Source organism: Nycticebus coucang, chromosome X, assembly GCF_027406575.1.
Source record: "Nycticebus coucang isolate mNycCou1 chromosome X, mNycCou1.pri, whole genome shotgun sequence".
NCBI classification, from domain to species: Eukaryota; Metazoa; Chordata; class Mammalia; order Primates; family Lorisidae; genus Nycticebus; species Nycticebus coucang.
The window spans coordinates 110,126,204-110,141,383 of record NC_069804.1 but is presented as its reverse complement, the minus strand read 5'-3'; positions in this window follow the sequence as shown (position 1 = coordinate 110,141,383).

The following is a 15,180-nucleotide window of genomic DNA, read 5'->3' as shown; positions in this document are numbered from 1 at the left end:
GTATTCATTGAGGGTACAATAAGCCAGGTTACACTGATTGCAATTGTTAGGTAAAGTCCCTCTTGCAATCATGTATTGCCCCCATAAAGTGTGACACACACCAAGGCCCCACCCACCTCCCTCCTTCCCTCTTTCTGCTTCCCCCCCATAACCATAATTGTCATTAATTGTCCTCATATCAAAATTGAGTACATAGGATTCATGCTTCTCCATTCTTGTGATGCTTTACTAAGAATAATGTCTTCCACTTCCATCCAGGTTAATACGAAGGATGTAAAGTCTCCATTTTTTTTAATGGCTGAATATTATTCCATGGTGTACATATACCACAGCTTGTTAATCCATTCCTGGGTTGGTGGGCATTTAGGCTGTTTCCACATTTTGGCGATTGTAAATTGAGCTGCAATAAACAGTCTAGTACAAGTGTCCTTATGATAAAAGGATTTTTTTCCTTCTGGGTAGATGCCCAGTAAGGGGACTGCAGGATCAAATGGGAGGTCTAGCTTGAGTGCTTTGAGGTTTCTCCATACTTCCTTACAGAAAGGTTGTACTAGTTTGCAGTCCCACCAGCAGTGTAAAAGTGTTCCCTTCTCTCCACATCCATGCCAGCATCTGCAGTTTTGAGATTTTGTGATGTGGGCCATTCTCACTGAGGTTAGATGATATCTCAGGGTTGTTTTGATTTGCATTTCTCTAATATATAGAGATGATGAACATTTTTTCATGTGGTTGTTAGTCATTCATCTGTTGTCTTCAGAGAAAGTTCTATTCATGTCTCTTGCCTATTGATATATGGGATTGTTGGCTTTTTTCATGTGGATTAATTTGAGTTCTCTATAGATCCTAGTTATCAAGCTTTTCTCTGATTGAAAATATGCAAATATCCTTTCCCATTGTGTAGGTTGTCTCTTTGCTTTGGTTATTGTCTCCTTAGCTGTACAGAAGCTTTTCAGTTTAATGAAGTCCCATTTGTTTATTTTTGTTGTCGTCGCAATTGCCATGGCAGTCTACTTCATGAAGTCTTTTCCCAGGCCAATATCTTCCAGTGTTTTTCCTATGCTTTCTTGGAGGATTTTTATTGTTTCATGCCTTAAATTTAAGTCCTTTATCCATCTTGAATCAATTTTTGTGAGTAGGGAAAGATTTGGGTCCAGTTTCAGTCTTTTACATGTAGACATCCAGTTCTCCCAACACCATTTATTGAATAGGGAGTCTTTCCCCCAAGGTATGTTCTTGTTTGATTTATGAAAGATTAGGTGGTTGTAAAATGTTAGTTTCATTTCTTGGTTTTCTATTCAATTCCAAGTGTCTATGTCTCTGTTTTTGTGCCAGTACCATGCTGTCTTGAGCACTATGGCTCTGTAGTACAGACTAAAATCTGGTATGCTGATGCCCCCAGCTTTATTTTTGTTACTAAGAACTGCCTTAGCTATACGGTTTTTTTTTCTGGTTCCATACAAAACGCAGAATCATTTTTTCCAAATCTTGAAAGTACGATGTAGGTACTTTGATAGGAATGGCATTGAATAGGTAGATTGCTTTGGGAAGTATAGACATTTTAACAATGTTGATTCTTCCCATCCATGAGCATGGTATGTTCTTCCATTTGTTAATATCCTCTGCTATTTCCTTTCTGAGGAGTTCATAGTTTTCTTTATAGAGGTCCTTCACCTCCTTCGTTAGGTATATTCCTAGGTATTTCATTTTCTTTGAAACTATGGTGAAGGGAGTTGTGTCCTTAATTAGCTTCTCATCTTGACTGTTATTGGTGTACACAAAGGCTACTGACTTGTGGACATTGATTTTATATCCTGAAACATTACTGTATTTTTTGATGACTTCTAGGAGTCTTGTGGTTGAGTCTTTGGGGTTCTCTAAGTATAAGATCATGTCGTCAGCAAAGAGGGATAGTTTGACCTCCTCTGCTCCCATTTGGATTCCCTTGATTTCCTTGTCTTGCCTAATTGTATTGGCTAGAACTTCCAGCACTACATTGAATAGTAAAGGTGACAGAGGACAACCTTGTCTGGTTCCAATTCTAACAGGAAAAGCTTTCAGTTTTACTCCTTTCAGTAAAATATTGGCTGTTGGTTTGTCATAGATAGCCTCAATCAGTTTTAGAAATGTGCCACCTATGCCTATACTCTTCAGTGTTCTAATTAGAAAAGGATGCTGGATTTTATCAAATGCTTTTTCTGCATCTTTTGAGAGGATCATGTGATCTTTATTTTTGCCTGTTAATATGGTGGATAACCTTCATAGACTTGCGTATGTTAAACCAGCCTTGCATCCCTGGGATGAAGCCTACTTGATCATGATGAATGACTTTTTTGATGATAAGCTGTAATCTATTGGCTAGGATTTTGTTGAGAATTTTTGCATCTATATTCAGGAGTGAGATTGATCTGAAATTCTCCTTTTGGTTTGGATCTTTTCCTGGTTTTGGTATCAGGGTGATGTTTGCTTCATAGAACGTGTTGGGGAAGATTCCTTCTTCCTCAATTTTTTTGGGATAATTTCTGCAGTACAGGAATAAGCTCTTCCTTGAAGGTTTGATAGAATTCTGGAGTGAAGCCATCTGGACCAGGGCATTTTTTGTTTGGAAGATTTTTTATTGTTTCTTTGATCTCAGTGCTTGAAATCGTTCTGTTCAGGAGCTCTATTTCTTCCTGGATGAGTCTAGGGAGACGGTGTGATTCCAAATATTGATCCATTTCTTTCACATTGTCAAATTTCTGGGCCTAGAGTTTCTGGTAGTATTCAGAGATGATCTCTTGTATCTCTGTGGGATCAGTTGTTATTTCCCCTATATCATTTCTGATTGAGGTTACTAGAGATTTTACTTTTCTATTTCTAGTTAGTCTGGCCAATGGTTTATCTATTTTATGTATTTTTTCAAAAAACCAACTCCTTGTTTCATTAATTTTCTGAATGATTCTTTTGTTTTCAAATTCATTGATCTCTGATTTGATTTTGGATATTTCGTTTCTTCTACTGAGTTTAGGCTTAGATTGTTCTTCTTTTTCCAATTCCATAAGATCTCTTGTGAGATTGTTGGTGTGCTCTCTTTCTGTTTTTCGAATGTAGGCATCTGAAGCGATGAATTTTCCTCTCAAAACTTCTTTTGCAGTATCCCACAGGTTTTGGTAGCTTGTGTCTTCATTGTTGTTATGCTCAAGGAAGTTCATGATTTCCTGTTTTATTTCTTCCTGCACCCATCTGTTATTCAACAGAAGATTGTTTAATTTCAATGCCTTTAGGTGGGGTCGAGCATTTTTGTTAGAGTTGAGTTCCACCTTTAGCACCTTATGGTGTGAGAAGATACAAGGTAAAATTTCAATTCTTTTGATTCTGTTGATATTTGTTTTGTGTCCCAGGATATGATCAATTTTGGAGAATGTTCCATGGGGTGATGAGAAGAATGTATACTCTTTATCTTTGGGATGGAGTGTTCCATATGCGTCTATCAAGCACAGTTGTTCTAGAGCCTCATTTAAATCTCTTATATCCTTGTTGAATTTCTGTTGAGAGGATCTGTCCAGCTCTGTAAGAGGAGTGTTAAAGTCCCCTGTTATTACGGTATCATCAGATATTTTATTGCTCAGACTGAGTAAGGTCTGTTTCAAGAATCTGGGAGCATTTAAATTGGGTGCATAAATATTTAGAATTGAAATGTCTTCTTGTTGTATTTTTCCTTTGACCAATATAAAGTGACCATCTTTGTCTTTTTTGACTTTAGTTGCTTTAAATAAAATAAATCTTATCTGAAAATAAGATTGCAACTCCTCTTTTCTTCTGAATTCCATTTGCCTGAAAAATTGTCTTCCAATGCTTGACTCATAGCTTTAATTTGTCTTTTGAAGCCAGGTGTGTTTCTTGCAGACAGCAAATGGATGGCTTGTGTTTTTTAATCCAGTCAACCAATCTATGTCTCTTCAGTGGGGAATTCAAGCCATTAACATTTATGGAGATAATTGATAAGTGTGGTAGTATTCTATTCGTCTTATTTTGTGAGAGTCCATTGCCTAGTTTTATCTTTTGCATCAGTGTGGAGGTTAGGTTCTGTCCTTTAATTCTGAGTTCTTACTTTGTTGCTGATCCATTGTGGTAGTCAGTGTGCAGAACAGGTTGAAGTATTTCCTGTAGAGCTGGTCTTGTTGTGGCGAATTTCCTCAATGTTTGTATATCCGTAAATGATTTGATTTCTCCATCAATTTTGAAGCGTAGCTTAACAGGGTACAGAATTCTGGGCTGGAAATTGTTCTGTTTAAGTAGATTAAAGGTAGATGACCATTGTCTTCTTGCTTAGAAAGTTTCATTAGAGAAGTCTGCGGTCACTCTGATGGATTTGCCCCTGTAGGTCAACTGGCGCTTACTGCTGGCAGCTTGCAGAATCTTTTCTTTTGTCTTGACTTTGGACAGGTTCATCACAATGTGTCTTGGAGAAGCTCGGTTAGAGTTGAGGCGACCAGGGTTCCGATAGCCCTCTGAAAGCAGTGTGTCAGAATCTTTGGTGATATTTGGGAAATTTTCTTTTATAATATTCTCTTGTACGGCTTCCATTCCTCTGGGGCATTCTTCTTTCCCTTCTGTAATTCCTATAACTTGTATGTTGGAACGCTTCATAAAGTCCCATAATTCTGACAGTGGACGTTCTGCTTTCTCTCTCTTCTTTTATGCCTCTTTTCCTATCTGAGTTATCTCAAAAACTTTGTCTTCTACCTCTGAAATTCTTTCTTCTGCATGGTCTAACCATTTGATGATACTTTCCATTGCATCTTTAAGTTCCCTGATTGACTGTTTCAGTTCCTTCAGCTCTGCTATATCCTTTTTATATTCTTCATATCGTTCATCTCTTTTTTGATTCTGTTTTTGAATTTCCTTTTGGTTATTTTCCACTTTATTAGCAGTTTCCTTCATTGTTTCCATCATTTCTTTCATTGTTTGCAACATGTGTATTCTAAATTCCCTTTCTGTCATTCCTAACGTTTCTTTATAGGTGGAATCCTCTGCAGTAGCTACCTCATGGTCCCTTGGCGGGGTTGTTCTGGACTTGTTCTTCATGTTGCCTGGAGTTTTCTGCTGATTCTTCCTCATGAGTGATTTCTTTTATCTGTTTCCTTGCCCTAATTTTACTTTCACTTCCTCTTGCTCTTTAAGTTCTTGTGCCTGTGGACTAAGGGTTACAGGACCAGAAGGGTGAGAAGGTTGAAGAGGAAAAAAGGGATGAAAGAAAGGAGGTCCGAGTGATAAGGAAAAAAAAAGAAAAATAGAGAAAGGAGAGGTTGTGGGTAAAAGGAACATTGACAAAAAGAGGAGAGGCACAGAAAGAGGGAGACAGAGCCATATAGGTGTACAGTAGGGTACTTTGATACAACCTTAAAAAAAAAAAAACCACCTTCTGGGGGTGCCCAGTTGGGTGGTTCCCTTGAGGTCAGCAGCTCTTTGCTAACCTGATCAGACACAGTACCCCACCTCCACCAAGTAGAGAGGAAAGACAAAAATGCTGTAAATCAAATCAAAACAAGCAAACAGAAAACTTTATGGGATAAAATTCGGTGGAAAACCAAATAATAGTGGTAGAAACACTAACAAAAATGAAGTTCTAATTATTGAAATAGGCAGCAATGGGAAATTATAATTAAACTAGAAAAATTGAGAACGAAAAACGATCTGTATGGAAAAGGTTGAACTTGAAAAACAAAACAACAATCTACAACATCAAAATAAAAAAGAAAAACAACCAAACCAAAAAGAAAAAAAAAACCCACAACCAAAAACAAAGCAGTATATATATATATGTTATTGAATATTGTCTGGGCAACACGTGGTCTTCTGGGGTATGAGATGTTAATCACAGTTCTGATATGACTGGAGGCTGCTAGTTTCTCAAACCCTAGCAGGTAGACATCCTAAATCTCTCTTTAGCCCACTTAAAAGGCACTTTGAATTTGTTCACTTGATGAGCATAAGCTTTCCCAGGGAAGTGCTTGTCACTGGAATCACTGCTGAAGTGTCTATCCACTTACCCTGTGTGCCAAAACTGGTCTCCCTCTGCCCCCGAGGGTTAGGGCTGCAAGGCGGCTCAGACCCCGCCCTTAGGCTACTTGGTCGCTGGGTTACCAGCTCCCACCCAATTCTAGCTCTCCGACCCTGAGGCAGAGCTTGCCGGGGCAGACCGCTCACAATGGCTGCCTGTGACCCAGAGCCAAACACTATTAGTTACATCTGGCTCAGTGGCTTAGACTGGGGCCATAGACAAAGGCCAAAGTTCTCCGCACTCCCGCTCAGGCTCTCCCCAAGGCAGTTCAACTGAGTGCCAAGTCCAAAGACACCAAAACAGTTCACAGGTAAGGCCTTTCTGGTTTGCAGTCTTGCTGCTACTGAACTTACAGTTGCGGGCGGGTTTAGATGGATTGAACACATGCGACCACTTGCTAGTTTTCCACTGTTTTAGTCCTCCTCTTGGGGTCCAGAAGTCTCTCGCTGACTCCCTGTATCCTCTCAGGGGTGATGATAGGCAGATCCCACCAGCCAGAGATGCCTGGAGTCCTATCTCCCCAGACTCACGGCGCCCAGATGCAAGGAAGCTGTTACTCGGCTGCCATCTTGCTCCACCTCCGCAAAATAACTTTCAACCCCGGATCTTGTACCCAGCTAAACTGAGTTTCATTTACGTCGGAGAAATTAAATACTTTAATGACATACATATGCTAAAGAAATTTGCCATAACCAAACCAGCTCTTCAGGATATTCTCAGACCTATCCTCCATAATAACCAACCCAATCCTCTACTACAAAAGTAAACTCACTGAGAAACTTCTGATCAAACTCCAACTTCCACAATGGCAAAAGGATTAAAAATGCCCACTGGACTTTCAAAAAACACAATACCCCAAATTTCGCCAAACTTATCAATACTCTCCATTAATGTGAATGGCTTAAACTGCCCTCTAAAGAGACATAGGTTAGCAGACTGGATACAGAAACTCAGGCCAGACATTTGTTGCATACAAGAGTCACATCTTAACTTAAAAGACAAATACAGACTCAGGGTGAAAGGATCGTCATCCATATTTCAGGCAAATTGTAACCAGAAAAAAGCAGGAGATGCAATTTTATTTGCGGACGCAATAGGCTTTAAACCAACAAAAGTAAAGAAGGACAAAAATGGTCACTTCATATTTGTTAAGGGTAAGACTCAATATGATGAGATTTCAATTATTAATATCTATGCACCCAACCAGAATGCACCTAAATTTATAAGAGAAACTCTAACAGACATGAGCAACTTGATTTCCTCCAACTCTATAATAGTCGGAGATTTTAACACTCCTTTGGCAGTAATGGATCGATCCTCCAACAAAAAGCTGAGTAAAGAAATTCTAGATTTAAATCTAACCATCCAGCATTTTGATTTAGCAGACATCTACAGAACATTTCATCCCAACAAAACTGAATACACATACTTCATATCAGCCCACGGAATTTACTCCAGAATCGATCACATCTTAGGTCACAAGTCTAACCTCAGCAAATTTAAAGGAATAGAAATTATTCCTTGCATCTTTTCGGACCATCATGGAATAAAACTTGAGATGAGTAACAACAGGAATCTGCACACACATACAAAAACATGGAAGTTAAATAGCCTTATGCTGAATGATAGCTGGGTTAGAGATGAGATCAGAAGGAAATTGCCAAATTTCTGGAACAAAACGACAATGAAGACACGAGCTATCGGAACCTCTGGGACACTGCAAAGGCAGTTCTAAGAGGGAAATTTACAGCACTGCAAGCCTTCCTCAGGAGAACGGAAAGAGAGGAAGTAAGCAACTTAATAGGACATCTCAAGAGACTGGAAATGGAAGAACACTCCAACCCCAAATCCAGTAAAAGAAAAGAAATAACCAAAATCAGAGCAGAACTAAATGAAATTGAAAACAAAAGAATAATACAACAGATCAATAAATCAAAAAGCTGGTTTTTTGAAAAGGTCAACAAACTAGATAAAACTTTGGCCAACCTAATCAGGAAAAAAAGAGTAAAATCTCTAATCTCATCAATCAGAAATAACAAAGACGAAATAACAACAGACTCCTCAGAAATCCAAAAAATCCTTAATGAATATTACAAGAAACTTTACTCTCAGAAATACGAAAATCTGTAGGAAATCGACCGTTACGTGGAAGCACATCACCTTCCAAGACTTAATCAAAAACAAGTGGAAATGTCGAACAGGCCTATATCAAGTTCAGAAATATCATCAACCATACAAAATCTCTCCAAAAAGAAAAGCCTGGGACCAGATGGTTTCACATCAGAATTCTACCAAACCTTTAAAGAGGAATGAGTACTTATACTACTCAACCTGTTCCAAAAGGTAGAAAAAGAAGGACGACTACCCAACACATTCTATGAAGCAAACATCACTGTGATCCCCAAACCAGGAAAAGACCCAACAAGAAAAGAAAATTATAGACCAATATCACTAATGAATATAGATGCAAAAATATTCAACAAGATTCTAACAAACAGAATCTAGCAACATATCAAACAAATCATACATCATGACCAAGTCGGTTTTATCCCAGGGTCTCAAGGCTGGTTCAATATACGTAAATCTATAAATGAAATCCAGCACATAAACAAATTAAAAAACAAAGACCATATGATTCTCTCAATCGATGCAGAAAAAGAAAAAGCTTTTGATAACATCCAACATCCATTCATGATCAGAACACTTAAGAAAATTCGTATAGAAGCAACATTTCTTAAACTGATAGAAGCCATCTACAGCAAACCCACAGCCAATATCATATTGAATGGAGTTAAATTGGAATCATTTCCACTTAGATCTGGAACCAGACAAGGCCGCCCATTGTCTCCATTGCTCTTTAACATTGTAATGGAAGTTTTAGTCACCGCAATTAGGGAAGAAAAGGCGATCAAGGGTATCCACATAGGGTCAGAAGAGATCAAACTTTCGCTCTTCGCAGATGATATGATTGTATATGTGGAAAATACTAGGGACTCTACTACAAAACTCTTAGAAGTGATTAAGGAATACAGCAGTGTCTCCGGTTACAAAATCAACATTCATAAATTGGTAGCCTTTATATATACCAACAATAGTGAAGTTGAAAAAACAATTAAGGACTCTATCCCATTCACAGTAGTGCCATAGAAGATGAAATACTTGGGAATTTATCTAACAAAGGACGTGAAAGATCTATATAAAGAGAACTTGAAACTCTAAGAAAAGAGATAGCTGAGAATGTTAACAAATGGAAAAATATACCATGGTCATGGTTGGGAAGAATCAACATTGTTAAAATGTCCATACTACCCAAAGCAATATATAATTTCAACGCAATCCCCATTAAAGCTCCACTGTAATACTTTAAAAATCTTGAAAAAAATAATACTTCGTTTTATATGGAATCAGAAAAAACCCTGAATAGCCAAGACATTACTCAAAAATAAAAACAAAGCAGGAGGAATCATGCTACCAGACCTCAGACTATACTACAAATCGATAGTGATCAAAACAGCATGGTACTGGCACAAAAACAGAGGAGTGGATGTCTGGAACAGAATAGAGAACCAAGAGATGAATCCAGCTACTTACCATTATTTAATCTTTGACAAGCCAATTAAAAACATTCAGTGGGGAAAAGATTCCCTATTTAACAAATGGTGCTGAGTGAACTGGCTGGCAACCTGTAGAAGACTGAAAGTGGACCCACACCTCTCACCATTAACCAAGATAGACTGTCACTGGATTAAAGATTTAAACCTAAGACACGAAACTATAAAAATAGTAGAAGAGAGTGTAGGGAAAATTCTTGAAGAAATTGGATTGGGCGAGTATTTTATGAGACGGACCCCCCGGACAATTGAAGCTGCTTCAAAAATACACTATTGGGACTTGATCAAACTAAAAAGCTTCTGCACAGCCAAGAACACAGTAAGTAAAGCAAGCGAACAGCCCTCAGAATGGGAGAAGATATTTGCAGGTTATGTCTCCGACAAAGGTTTAATAACCAGAATCCACAGAGAACTCAAACGCATTAGCAAGAAAAGAACAAAGGATCCCATCGCAGGCTGGGCAAGGGACTTGAAGAGAGACTTCTCTGAAGAAGACAGGCGCACGGCCTTCAGACATATGAAAAAATGCTCATCATCTTTAATCATCAGAGAAATGCAAATCAAAACTACTTTGAGATATCATCTCACTCCAGTGAGACCAGCCTATATCACAAAATCCCAAGACCAGAGATGTTGGCGTGGATGTGGAGAAAAGGGAACACTTTTGCACTGCTGGTGGGAATGCAAAGTAATACATTCCTTTTGGAAAGAGATATGGAGAACACTTAGAGATCTAAAAATAGATCTGCCATTCAATCCTGTAATCCCCCTACTGGGCATATACCCAGAAGACCAAAAATCACAGCATAACAAAGATATTTGTATCAGAATATTTATTGAAGCCCTATTCATAATTGCTAAGTCATGGAAAAAGCCCAAGTGCCCATCGATCCACGAATGGATTAATAAATTGTGGTATATGTACACCGTGGAATATTATGGAGCCTTAAAGAAAGATGGAGACTTTATCTCTTTCATGTTTACATGGATGGAGCTGGAACCTATTCTTCTTAGTAAAGTTTCTCAAGAATAGAAGAAAAAGTACCCAATGTACTCACCCTTATTATGAAGCTAATGTAGGACCTTCACATGAAAGCTATAACCCAGTTACAACCTAAGAATAGGGAGAAAGGGAAAGGGAGGGAAGAGAGTGGGGAGGGAGTGAGAAGAAAGGGGATTAATGGGATTACACCTGTGGTGCATCTTACAAGGGTATATGTGAATCCTAGTAAATGTGGAATGTAAAGGTCTTAGCAAAATAACTAAGAAAATGCTACAAAAGCTATGTTAACTAAAGTGATGAAAATGTGTCAAACGATCTATGAACCAAGTGTATGGTGCCCCACAATCATACTAATGTACACAGCTATGGTTTAATAAAAATAAATAAATAAAAATAATGAGGTCAATCATAAAAAAGAGTAAACAACAATAGATATTACAGAAATATAAAGTATCATTATTGAATACAAGAAAAATCTCTGTGCCCAGAAATCTGAACGCATGGAGGAAATGGACAAATTCTTGGAATCACACTACCTCCCTAGACTCTTCCAGGAAGAAATAGAACTCTTGAGCAGACCAATATCAAGCACAAAAATTGAAGCAAAATTTCCAATTTTTTTGGAAATATCTTCCAACAAAATTTTCCAAACTAGAAATTTTCACACCAGAATTCTACCTATATTACAGAATCTATTCCAAAACATTAAAAAGGAGGGAACACTTCCCATCTCTTTCTAAAGAGGAAACATTACCCTGATCCCAAAGCCAGAAGGGGACACAACAACAGCAAAAAACTGTAGACCAATATCATTAATGACTGTTGATCCAAAAATACTCAATACAACTTTAGCAAGCAGAATTCAGCTACACATAAAAAAAAAAAATTATCATCACCAGGTGGACTTTATCCCAGGGATTCAAGGCTGGTTGGTTCAAGATACATAAGACTATAAACATAATTTGCCTCATAAACAGAAGTAAAAACAAAAACCATATAATCCTCTCAATAGATGCAGAAAATGCATGTGACAAAATTGAGCATTGTTTTTTGATAAGAACACTTAAGAAAAGTGGCATACACGGGACATTTCTTAAACTGATAAAAGCCATCTGAGAAAAGCCCACAGCCAACATCATATTGAACAGAGAAAAATTGAAAGCATTCCTGCTTGGAACTGGAATCAGACAAGGATGTATGTCCCCTACTGCCATTACTATTCAACATAGTGCTGTAATTCTTAGCTTTATAGTAAGCTTTTCAATCAAGTAGTAAAATATAATTTTCTTCCTCTTTTTCGAAATTGCTTTGAATAGCCTCATTCCTTTTTTCATGAAAAAATTATAATCAGCTTGTCATTTTCTATACAAAAACAAATATCTGCTGGGATTTTCATTGTGATTGCATTCAATCTACAGACCAATTTTAGTAGAATTTATGTCTTAACAAAATTGTGCTATCTACTCATGAGCACAGTATATATTTCCATTTGTTGAGGTTTTCTTTGATTTTTCTCAGCAAGATTTTTTTTGTTTTCAGAGTTTCCAAATGTAGGTAGAAAGCATTTAGCATTTCTCTGTTATGTATGCTGTTACCTGTAGGTTTCTTTTGTGTATTGTTTTGCTTTGTTTTGTTTTATAAATGCCCTTTATCCAATTGAGAAAACTCTCTTATGTTTCTAGTTTGGTAAGAGTTTATATTAGTAACGAATATTGAATTTTGTATTTTTTTCGCATCAATTGATATGATCATGGGACATTCTTTCTTTAAATTGCTAATGTATTTGATTGCATTGACCGATTTTTTTCAAATATTGCTCCAGGCTTGTATTCCTGGGACAAACCCCACTTAGTTGTGATGTATTATATTTTTTCATAGTGCTTTCAATTGACTAGTCTTGTTGAAGATTTTTGTGCCTATGTTTATAAGAGATATTGGTCTGTAATTTTATATTTTTGTACTCTATTTGATTTTTGTAGCAGGTAAAGCAGGACTTGTAAAATGAGTTGACAAGTGTTTCATCTAACTCGTCTTTCTAGAGGTGTAGTATTTGTATTAGTTATCCTTTAAATGCTTGTTAGAATTCACCAAAAATGTTTGTCTAGGTTTAGATATTTCTTCCTGTTTTTGTCATTTACTTAACATTCAATTTCTTTAATAGTTATAGTATCACTCAAGTTATATATTTTGTCAGGAGGGTGTTTTAGTAATTTGTAGATTTCTAAAAGTTGGTCCTCTGTATCTAAGTTAAATTTATGTCTTTTGAGTTTGTAGTATTTCCTTCCTGTCCTTTTAACATGTGTGTCCTGTTATATTACCTTATTTTTCATTTCTGATATTGGTCATTTGTGTTCTCTCTTTTATTAACTAGTCAGTCATGCTAAAGGTTTGTCAGTTTTATGATCTTTTCACAGAAACAGGTTTTGGCTTAATTAAATTCTTCTATTGATTTTATGTTTTGACTTTGTTGATTTTAGTTCTTGACATTTTTTGTTTGTACTTTGGATTTATTTTGTTCTTCTTTTTGTAGTTTCTTTAGGTGGAAACTTAGTTTATTTATTTGTGGTATTTCTTCTTTTCTAATATAAGCACTTAATGGTATAAATATATTTTAATCAAAGAACTGCTGTACCTGCAATCTCACAAATTTTAATATGCTGTTTTTATTTCTACTACATTCAAATATTTTAAGATTTATATTTGAGTTTCTTCTTTGACCCATGCATTATTTACCAGTTATGTAATTTTCATTTTATTGGGAATTTAAATTTATATTTGTTATTGATTTCCAGTTTAATTACACTATAGTTAAAGAACATGCTTTATATAATTCCAATTATTTTAAATTTGTTAAAGTTTTTTTAAGACATAGACTAGGATTTAACTTGGTGAATGTTTCATGTGTTCCTAAAGAAATGTGTATTTTGTTGTTATTAGCTGGACTAGTGTATAAATGTCAATTAGATTCAGTTGTTTGATTATGTCATTCAGTTCTTTTCTATTCTTCCCGACTTTATGTCTACTATTTCTGTCATTGAGAGAGGATGGTGAAATCTTCCGCTATAAATTTATGTTTGTTATTTCTCTTTATTTTCACAACAACAAAGAGATTTTATTCAGGAAGAACAAAGAGAAAGTTTAGAGCACTTCAGAGAGTTGGAAGTGGGTCCCTCTCATGAAGAAGAGAAGGTTAGAGAGATGGAGATACAAAGGTCTGTAGGGATAAAATCACTTTGTCATTTGAAGTTGGTTGCAGGTCTTTGACTGGACTCTGTGCCTCCAGGCACTATTTCCCTTTTATTTTGATCACTGATTGTCTTTTTTTATTGGTCATTGGTTGCGTAGGTTACTTCGTATCCACATTCTTATGGGCCCTTCCAACTTCCTGGTTAAGCAGGCCAGGTTTTCTTCCTACCCCCTCAAATCCCTTTTCTTAGTGACCCTTCTCATCCCTCTCTGAGGCGATATGGTCCTGAAATCTTGAAGGGAAAATAGAAAAAACCGCCTTTAGCTACTTTCTGCTGTCAAAAAGGAGTGTTGGCTTACATATCAGGGACCCTCCTCAGGTTCTCTCATTTAAAGGGATTTCAGGTGTTGGAAGTTTCTGTCAAAAGTTTCCATTAGACTTTGCAGGAATCTCTGCATCACCATCATCTTAATGTGGAACTCTGGAGCCTGGAAGACACAAACTTAATAGTAAAGTTGAACGGGCAGTGTTAAAACCTCAAGAAAAGGATAATAATAAGTGTAAGCCCAATTAAAGGATATAGAAAGAAAACTTTCTGTAAAGTAAGTATTCTCAAGGCAAGTGCATTTAAAAGAGACTGTTTTAAGGTTTGGGAATTTTTTTTTCTTATTTCCTATCCCATGTTAGCTCCTCTATATCTTACCTCTTTAAAACTTTATAGGCTTAGCCAGCTCTTTATTTTGGGGAATCCATATTTGACAGTACTCTGTGATTCCCAGGATCTCTCTGAGTTGTTTCTTGTAGAGGGGATTGTGTGGGAACAAATTATCTTGACTCTTTCATTTGAGAGCTTCCTCTGATCAAGGGAAAGAACAAGGCCCAAACAAGTAACTTCAGGTTTGCACATTTGAGCCTTTTCCTTTGACACTTTAAATCATTCCTCTTTAAGAAAATTTAACACCTGTCTAGTGTCCTCAACAGAAGATTCATATGAGAGGGTACAGATTTGTAAGTCATCTACATAATGGATAAGTGCACTCAGAGGAGCCAAATTTTAGTTCTCTGAGTTTATTCAGAGCATTTCCCAAAATTCCAGGACTGTCTCAGAATCCCTGGGAGAGTACAGTGCATATTTATTGGGCAAAATGAACAGTGACCTAACCACAACGAAATTAATTACCTATGAATGAATTTCCCATCGATGCCAATATTGAAGCAAGAGGAGGAGGACAGGAAACCACCAAAGGCTTTCAAAACTCTGGTGTCCAATGTGACAAGGTTACTGGAGACTTCCATTGTGACTCAGGGCTCCTCTTGTTTGAAAAGCCTGTGCCCTATC